Source organism: Pongo pygmaeus, chromosome 7 (assembly GCF_028885625.2).
Source record: "Pongo pygmaeus isolate AG05252 chromosome 7, NHGRI_mPonPyg2-v2.0_pri, whole genome shotgun sequence".
NCBI lineage: Eukaryota > Metazoa > Chordata > Mammalia > Primates > Hominidae > Pongo > Pongo pygmaeus.
In genome coordinates this window covers 137,106,163-137,116,966 of record NC_072380.2, presented here as the reverse complement: position 1 = coordinate 137,116,966, position 10,804 = coordinate 137,106,163, and the positions used below count along the sequence as shown (strand labels likewise).

The 10,804-nt window shown below is 35.2% G+C and overlaps 1 pseudogene; it reads right to left on the bottom strand.

Moving 5' to 3' along the window:
* Positions 1-3,142: 3,142 nt before the first annotated feature.
* On the bottom strand, positions 3,143-3,633 carry LOC129042135 (transcription factor SOX-2-like; annotated as a pseudogene).
* Positions 3,634-10,804: the final 7,171 nt, after the last annotated feature.

Genomic DNA, 10,804 nt, shown 5'->3' with positions numbered 1-10,804 from the left:
TATGCAGATCTTCCAAATGTTAATATTTTGCCATATAAAATGTTTAAAAATCATGTTTAATATGACCAGCAATCTCATTTTAAAAAGCCTCTTAAATACTGAGAGGCCATCAGGTTCAGATGGCAGATACACATTTTCCAAAATAATTTTCACTTGAAAGCTTAAAATTTATCATTAGCAACAAATACTGTTAGTTTTTCTTGAAGTGACAGTTCACTTTGTTCATGTTTGAGGAAATGTCTGTCAAATACCCATATCTGAATTGCCTCGAGACTCACAACTTAACCTCCCAAGTGCTTTTCCTCAAGACAACCATCATATTTTGGTATCCTCAGAAGTGCTTCACGTACAGTTCTCATTTTTTCATACAGAAAATTTAAAAGACTTAAGAGTAAAGATTTAAAATAAGTAAGTTTTACTGCTTTATTAAGGACATTGAAGGAAACCACTCCTCCCCCAACCCCGACTTCCATGTGCATGGCAATGAAGAATACAATGACTACTAGTGCTTCATTTCAAAGATGCTGCTGCTTTTACCCACCATTGTTGCGCCATTGGTGAATGTGTCACCATAGTTAAAAAGACATATAATGTCATAGTATATTTTGAAAATGTTTTGATTTCACAAACTCCCTAAAAACTTCAGAAGTCTGCAGACCATACCAACACACTTTGAGAACTGCTGTCCTGAACTTTCCTAATTTTATGAGGCTTAGTTGCAAGTAACAAAACCCCAAAATAACAGTCACTGAAATAAGATAGAAATGAATCTCCTATGGAAAATTACTGTGGCATGTTGTTCAGGGCTGGTATAAGGGTTATGCTCTGGAAAGTGGTGGTCAGAGGTCCAGCTTTTTGTCCTTCTGCTTCATCATGTACAGCTTTCATTCTCAACATTACTTCATGATCTAAAATGGCTGCTTCAGTCCCAGCCATCTTATCTACATTCTGCCCAGCGGGGAAGAAACTAAAAAGAGAGATAAAAAGGCCTTGCGCCAACGTTTTTCCTATTTCAAAAATTTATCTCAAACTGTGTATAATGGAGTAAAGACATAAGTTGAAAATGTACCTGTTATAAGGATGATATTAGTTCAAATATATACATGAATTCTCAGCAGACTGATTCAAATACTACAGAGCCGAATCTTTTAAAATACAACTATGGAAAACAAAGGGGGAAAACCTTAAAATACCACAATAAATTTACAGAAATATTACAAACCATAGGAATATATTTCGAACACAGTAACTTCATTTTTTTAAATCTGAACAAAATGGAAAGTTGGGATTGAACAAAAGCTATTATAAATTACCAACGATGTAAGTTTTGCACTTTTGCCCTTTTAAACAAGACCACAGAGATGGTTTGCCAGTACTTATTTTAGTTTTTTCCTTTCGTACAATTTTTTTGTCCAAATTTGAATAATTTTCTTCTTTCCACGTTTGCAATTGTGCTAAATTTTAGCTGCAGCATCAAAACGCAGCAAAAAGCTTCTCCTTGAAAAATACTGGCAAATTCTCAGCTTGTAAACAGAAGACATTTTGATTGCCATGTTTATCTCGATAAATACTGTACAAAAGTTGCTTGCAAATATTAAAACTTTTTTCATCGCCTGGAGACTAGCTCTAAATATTATTGGTAAAGACTTGCAAACTTCCTGCAAAGCTCCTACCGTACCACTAAAACTTTTAAAAAGTTTTTTGTAGCTTTCTTTCCTCCAAATCTGCACAAGATCGATTCCTCCGCCCTCCCCACCCCGTTTTTCTCTGTACAAAAATAGTCCCCCAAAAGGAAGTTCAGGATCTCTCTCATAGAAGTTTTCTTGTCGGCATCGCGGTTTTTGCGTGAGTGTGAATGGGATTGGTGTTCTCTTTGACAGCTGTCATTTGCTGTGGGTGATGGGGGAGAGAGAGAAAGATATATATATATATTTATAAATATATAATATATAATATATTTATATATAATATATTATATATAAATATATTATATAAAATATATATTATATAATATATATTATATATAATATATATTTTATATAAATATATAAAATATATATTATATATAAATATATATAAAATATATATTTATATATAAATATATATAAAATATATATTTATATATAAATATATATAAAATATATATTTATATATATATATATAAAATATATATTTATATATAAAATAATATATATTTATATATAAAATTATATATATTTATATATAAAATTATATATATTTATATATAAAAATATATATTTATATATATAATTATATATAAAAAATATATATATTTATATATAAATATATTTAAAATTATATATATAAATATATATAAAATTATATATATTTATATATAAATATATATAAAATTATATATATTTATATATAAATATATATAAAATTATATATATTTATATATAAATATATATAAAATTATATATAAATATATATAAAATTATATATTATATATAATATATAAAATATATTATATATAAATATATAATATATAATATATTAATATATAAAATAATATATATTTATATATAAATATATATAAAATAATAATATATATTTATATATAAAATAATAATATATTTTATATATAAAATATAACATATATTATTATTTATATATAAAATATATATATTATATATTTATATATAAAATATATATTTATATATAAAATATAATATATATTTATATATTAAATATATATAAATTATAATATATATTTATATATTAAATATATATAAATTATAATATATATTTATATATTAAATATATATAAATATATAATAATATATATTTATATATTAAATATATATAAATATATAATAATATATATTTATATATTAGATATATAAATATGTAATAATATATATTTATATATTAAATATATAAATATGTAATAATATATATTTATATATTAAATATATATAAGTATGTAATAATATATATTTATATATTAAATATATATAAGTATGTAATATATATATTATATATTAAAATATATATATATTTCCATTTTGAGCGTATTGGGTTTTTTCCATGCTGTTTCCTACTCTCCTCTTTTGCACCGCTCCTATTTCCTTCGTTTTTCTTCGAAAATTTCTTCCCCCTCCAGTTCGCTGTCCGGCCCTCACATGTGCGAGAGGGGCAGTGTGTCGTTAATGGCCGTGCCGGGCACCGGGCTGCTCCTGTAGGGCTGGGACATGTGAAGTTGGCTGGGGCGGCGTGTTCCGGCACCTCGGCGCCGGTAAGGTACGTGCTGATCACGTCCCGGAGGTCCCTGGCCTGGCAGGGCGCCCTGGAGTGGGAGGAAGAGGTAACCACAGCAGGGCTGGAGTAGGGTGTGCTGTAGGTGGGCGAGCAGTTCTTGCAGGTCTGCGAGCTGGTCACGGAGTTGTGCTGCAGGGCGCTCACATCGTAGCGGTGTATGGGCTACATCTGCGCGGCACCGTTCGCGTGGAGGCCCGGGTGCTGTGCGTAGCCCAGCTGGTCCCGCATCATGCTGTAGCTGCCATTGCTCCAGCCGTTCATGTGCTTGTAACTGTCCATGCGCTGGTTCACGCGCACACCCAGACCGGCGCCCACCCCGACCCCGTTGAGCCAACTTATAAGTTGCCACATGACACATCTTGTCCATCAGACCTATATCACATAATCATACTGAGCTGAAAGAGAAACTTTAAATGTCTTCATTCTGTATGTCCAATTGTATACCAAAAACTGGAAGAAGGGAAGGACATCTTGGGGGACAACTGACTCTCTATGACAATCCACCACTTTGAATACCAAGTATTCATGCCTCATTTTTTTTTCCCAGTGTGGAAGATACCCATCCACAAGAGAGTGGGCTCAAAGTGACTGCATTTACTTCGAAATGTGCCATACTCTCTATAAGGTCTTAAATTAGCTCCTTGCTATACTCTATAAATGAAAAGAGTATCTTCCCCTACGTACCCAGAGTGTAGTAACCATTTCAATTCAGAAAGGGAAAGAATGGGCAACAAAACTCTCACTAGTTCCTAGCAGTTATCAAATCCACCACCACTATCCCCCAGCAGAAAAGCGGGATTAAATACGGGACTCATCTATTTGAAGGCAGTAGAAATCTGCTCAAGCAGGCCTCTAAAGAGGAGTGAACATTTCTGAGGTGAGCTGACCTGTGGCTGCTTTTAGTTTGGGGGCACTTGTCCATTCTGGTTGCAGACCAGAGGCTGGTAATTTTGATTTTGTATTTTTTTAAAGCTTGCTTCCAGGGGACAGCAACCAAGAGAGCTTTTGGTAGAGATATGGAACAGCCTCAAACATGGGCAATTTCCACTCAGAAAATTTGCAAAGCTGTGGTGCTGTTTAGGAGAGAAAACAAAAGTAGGCAGAAAGCTTCATAAAACAAAGATTAAAAATCAGGACTTGCCAGAAGGAGGGGATCTGGAGAATATCCTAGGTGACCATTAGAAAACTCTGAGGCTAGGGGCACATCAAAAGTAGAATGAGCCTTATGCCAAGATTTGTAACTCTGCCTTGATTTATCATGATTCTTGGTTGGATTAAGTTCTAGCAGAAGACAGTTTGAACCTCACTGAAGAAGGACATCACCCAAAGCCAGTAACATTAAAACATCTGGAAATCAGTGGAAAATTACAAGAAATGCCAAAACCACATGGATCACATGACCAAAAACTAAGAGAAAAAAAAGTGACACGAGAAACCAAGCCACAGACGATTCACATATTGGGGTTCACTGGCAAGAACTCTAAGATAACTATGACTAATATGTTTGAGACAATTATGGATAAGATAATAGGCAAAGACTTTGATCAGAAAAGTAATCTATAAAAATCAAATGGATATTCTAGAACTGAATACCGTGTCTGGAGTTGAGAACACAGTAGGTGGATGTAATAGTGGATTTGTGTAACAAAAGATTAATGAACTACAAGACAGGTCAGTAGAAAAAAATACATACTGAAGCATGTATTGGAGGCATGTAAACACAATGAAAAGCCTTTAGAAAGATAATTGGAGTCTTGGAATAGAATGGGGCCAAAGTAACATTTTGACCAAGCTCAGAAAACTAAAGCAAGACAAAGAAAAATAGAATCACACTTCGGCACATCAAAGTAAACCAACTAAAAAGTAAAGACAGAAAACATCTTAAAGACAGCCATCTCCCACAGAAACAATGGAAACCAAAAAGACTAGAATAATACTTTTGAAGTGCTTACAGAAAGTAACTGCTGATCTAGAAATTCATACCCAGCAAAAAATACCCTGCAAAAATGAAGGTGAAATGGGGCTGGGTGCAGTGGCTCACGCCTGTAATCCCAGCACCATGCCCGGCTAATTCTTTTGATTTTTAGTAGAGATGAGGTCTCTCTGTGTTGCCTAGGCTGGTCTTGAATTCCTGAGCGAAAAAGATCCTCCTGCCTCAGCCTCCCAAAGTGCTGAGATGACAGCTGTGAGCCACTGGGCCCATTTTGTTTTTGGTTTGTTTGTTTTTTAATTTGGCTCTTTTAGTTGATTTTTGTGGGAGCATTGATCTAGAGCGATTTACTACATCAGTAGTTTCCAACCTCAAGATGATTGTGTCCCCTCCCCACGGGACCTTTGGCAATATCTGGAGACATTTTTGACTGTCATAGATTGGGGTCAGTGAGGATACTACTGGCATCTAGTGAGTCAAGACTAGGGATGCTAGTTAACGTCTATAACAGGATGGCCCTCTGTAACAAAGAATTATCTTTCCCCAAATGTCATTAGTACCAATATTGAGACATCCTGCATTATAAAGTTTTGATTTTAGTATTTTTTTAAAAAGCTCTCTGATTTCAGATATTTTTCTGATTTTACATTTAAAAGACCTTAAATGGCACACAAACGGTATAAATTCAAGTTGATGAACATTGAATTCAATGTGAGTTAATTGAAGAGAATAGCCGTTTGATTATTATGTCACCCCTATTTATCTCTCTAGAGATATATGGAGGATAACTTGCTGGACAAAATACAGTTAGAAGCTGAGATTATTGGTCTCAATTTCAGCTGAGAATCTGGGATGAAACATGTATGCTTGGAAGTCATTTATACACAGCTGTTAGTTGAAGCTATTGTAATATATAAGTCTTCTCATTTGTAAAGCACAAGAGAGCAGGGCCAAGGACAGAACTCTTAAGGGCAGGGGAAGGAGGGAAGACCATTGGTGTTTAAGGACTCCATTCCTCCATATGATCAACTCAACAGATGCAAAAAAAAATTGACAAAATGTAACACAATAATCAAGCATCCATACATGATAGAAACTTCCAGCAAACTAGAACTAGAAACAAACGTTCACATCCTAATAAAGTGCATCTGTGAAAACTTACAGCAAGCATCATACTTAAAGTGAAAGACTGAAATGCTTTCTGTCTAAGATCAGAAACAAGGCAAGGGTGTATGCTCTTACCACTTCTAGCCAGTGTAATAAGGCTAAATAAATAAATGAGTAATATCCAGATTAGAAAGGAAGAGATGTCTTAATTTGCAGATGACACAATTATCTATGTAGAAAATCCTAATTAATCTACCAAAAAGCTACCAGTGCCAATACATGTTTCTGAAGGTGGCAGAATATAAGATCAATTTACCAAAATCAATTGTATTTTTATATAGAAGCAGTGAGCAATCAGAAATTGCAATTTAAAAATAATGTAAAAAATAATAAATATTTAAGGATAACGTGCCAAAAGACGTGAGACCTTTTCGCTGAAAACTAGTAAACACTGCTGGGATAAATAAAATCTAAATAGAGAGATATATTGTATTTATATATTAGACGATTAAACATTGTTAAGATATAATTTATTCTCAAATTCAACTATATATATTCAATATGATTTCAGTTGAAATCCTAGCAGGCTTTTAAAAGAAATTACCAAATTTATATGAAAATGCAAAGAACCTAGAATAGCCAAAACAATACTGAAAAAAGAGCTAAATGGAGGATTTACACTATCTGATTTGAAGATCTGTTAAAAAGCTACATTAATCACAGTATAAAGAAGGGTAAACAGAGACAAATGGAACAAAATTTGTCCAGAAATAGACCTACAGAATTGATTTTCAACAAAGGTGCCAGGGCAATTCAATGGGAAAATGATAATCTTAACAATAAATGGTGCTGGAGCAAATGGATATCCATATAAACAAATAAATAATGAAAACAAAGAACAACAACAAAAAACAAATGAACTTCAATCCTTATTTCACACCAGTATTCAAAAAGTACTTCAAGATAAATCATAGTCCTAAATATAAGAGGTAAAGTATAAAATTTCTTGAAGAAAACGTAGGAGAAAATCTCAGTGACCTTGGCTTGGCACATGTTTCTTAAACTGGACACAAAAAGCAAGAATTATTAAAGAAAAATAAAATGGACATCATCAAAATAAAAAATGTTTGCCTTTCCAAAGATACTGTTACGAAAATGAAAATATAAACTACAAAATGGGAAAAATAGTTGGAAAACATATATCCAAGAAGGGACTTCTACCTAGAATATATTAAACTCCAATAATAATAACAAATAATTATAATAATAAATGTAATAATATAAAAAGTATACAGAAGATTTGAAAAGTCACTTCAAAAAAGAAGATATATGAATGGCAAATTAGCATATGAAAATATGCTCAACATAAATAGTCATGAAAATATGAATTAAAACCATACCCACTAGAATGGCTAAAACTGAATAGCTAAAATTGAAAAAACTGATACCAAGAATTGACAAAGATTTGGGACAACTGGAACATATACTGCTGGTAGGGGATGTAAAATGGTACAACCACTTTGGAAAACAGGTTACCAGTTTCACAAAAAGTTAAATATACACTTATGACTGAGCCATTCCACTTCAAGTTATTTATGCAAGGTATATTTCATAATACCTTGAAATGAAATGAATGTATATGTCCACACGAAGACTTGTGCACTAAAGTTCATAGCAACTTTATTTCCCCCTAATAGACTACAAAACCTAAATGTCCATCAACAGGAATATGGATAAACAAATCATGGTCTATCTATACAACATAATACAAGTTAGCAATAGAAATAAACTGTTGATACACACAACGACTTGGATGGATCTAAAACTAATTCTGCTGACAGAAGCCAGACAAAAAGAAAGAGTGGACATTGTATGGTTCCATGTATATAAAATTCTAGAAAATGCAAACTAGTCTATAGTGACAGAAAACATATCCGGTTGTCTCAGGATGGTGAAAGGGCAAGGAGGGCATAAAGGCAGGGATTATAAAGGGGCCATAAGGGAAGTCTTGGGGGTGAGGAATGCATTTATTATCTTTTTTTTTTTTTGAGACGGAGTCTTGCTCTGTTGCCCAGGCTGGAGTACAGTGGTCTGATCTCGGCTCACTGCAACCTCCACTTCCTGGGTTCTAGCAATTCTCCTGCCTCAGCCTCCCGAGTAGCTGGGACTACAGGCGTGCGCCGCCATGCCTGGCTAATTTTTTGTATTTTAGTAGAGACAAGGTTTCACTGTGTTGCCCAGGCTGATCTCGAACTCCTGAGCTCAGCCAATCCACCTGCCTTGGCCTCCCAAAGTGCTAGGATTACAGGCGTGAGCCACTGTGTCTGGCCTCCCCGCATTTATTATCTTGATTGTGATAATGGGTTCACAGGTGTTTACATATGCCAGAACTTGCCAAATTTTAGCAGTTTAAATTTTTGCAATTAAACTATATTAAAATACCCCTAAAAAAGAAAAAAAAGAGGAAAAACATTAAAAATCATTACTGCTATAACACTTTCTTTACTACCATCACCACACATCTTCTGGGTAGGAAATAATTTCTAACTCTTCTTTATCCCCAAATCACTTTTCACTTTGATTATAGTACTTATCAGATGTCTCAGTTATCCATTATCCCAAAACTTAGTGGCTGAAAACAGTAATTTGCTATTTCTCACATTTCTGTGGGTTGGCTGGGCAGTTTCTCTGCTGGTCTAGCCTGAGCTCACTCAGGTGGCTGCAGCCAGCTGGTGAGTTGGCGGAAGCTGGAGGGTTTAAGATGGCTTTGGCATAAATGGCTTGAAGGCAGCGACTCTTACTACATGGTCTTTCATCATTTTGTAGTCTAACTGAATATATTTTTTCAGTGTCCATAAATAAAGTTTTATTGGAATACAGCCACATCCATTTATTTACTTTTTTAGTGAGATATGACTGTCAGACAAAAAAAGCTATATATATTCAATGTATACATCTTGATGCATTGGAAGATAAGTATACACCTGTGAAACCATCACTATATGCAGTGCCCTAAAATTAACCATCACCTCTTAGGGGACTCATGTATTAGGGTCCTCTATAGGGGCAAAACTTATAGGATATATGTATATATGAAAGGAAGTTTATTAAGGAGAATTGACTCACATGATCACAAGGTGAAGTCCCACGATAGGCCATTTTGCAAGTTGAGGACCAAGGAAGCCAGCAGTGGCTCAGTCTGGGTCCCAAAACCTCAAAAGTAGGGAAGCTGACAGTGCAGGCTCCAGTCTGTGACCGAAAGCCCAAGAGGCCCTGGCAAACCACTATTGTAAGTCGAAGAATCCAAAGGCTGAGGAACTTGGAGTCTGATGTTTAGGGGCAGGAAGCATCCAGCATGGGAGAGAGATGAAGACTGGAAAACTCAGTAGGCCAGCTTGTTCCACCTCTTCTGCCTGCTTTTTCTAGCTGCGCTGGCAGCCAATTGGATGGTGCCCACTCACATTGTGGGTGGGTCTTCCTGAGGGTTGGTCTTCCTTTCCCAGTCCACTGACTCAAATGTTAATCTGTTCTGGCAACACCCAGCAACAACCAGATACACCCAGAAACAATACTTTGCATCCTTCAACCCAATCAAGGTGACAGTATTAACCATCACACCTTGTATACTATTGGTGGGACTGTAAATTGGTATAGCCACTACGGAAAACAGTATGGTCGTTCCTCAAAAGATTAAAAATAGAATTACCAAATCATCCAACAAACCTGCTTCTGGGTATATGCCCCAAAAAATTGAAATCAGGATTTCAAAGAGATGTCTGTATTCCCGATTCCCGTGTTCATTGCCCCATTATTCACAATAGCAAAGACATGGAAAGAACCTAAATGTCCAGATGAATGGATAAAGAAAATGTACATACAATGAAATGCTATTTAGCTTTAAGCCAGATGAGAATCCTGCCATTTGCTACGTCATGGATGAATGTGGAAGACATGCTAAATGAAATAAGCCAGGCCAAGTGCGGTGGCTCATGCCCATAATCCCAGCACTTTGGGAGGCCAAGGCAGGATCACTTGAGGTCAGGAGTTCGAGACCAGCCTGGCCAACATGGTGAAGCCCCGCCTTTACTAAAAATACAAAAAATTAGCTGGGCGTGGTGGCGGGTGCCTGAAATCCCAGTTACTTGAGAGGCTGAGGCAGGAGAATTGCTTGAACCCGGGAAGCAGAGGTTGCGGTGAGCCGAGATTGCACCACTGCACTCCAGCCTGGGCAACAGAGTGAGACTCTGTCTCCAAAGGGGGGAAAATAAAAGTCAAACACGGAAGAACAACTACTAAATTATTCCACTTAGGAATCTAAAATAATCAAACTCATGGAAGCAGAAGCAGAGACTTGAATGGTGATTACCAAGGTTTGGGGGAGGGAGAATCAGAGAGATGTTGATCTAAGGGTACACAGTTTCACTTATGCAAGGTGAATAAATCCTAGAGACCTACTGTACAACATCGTGCATATAGTTAACGACA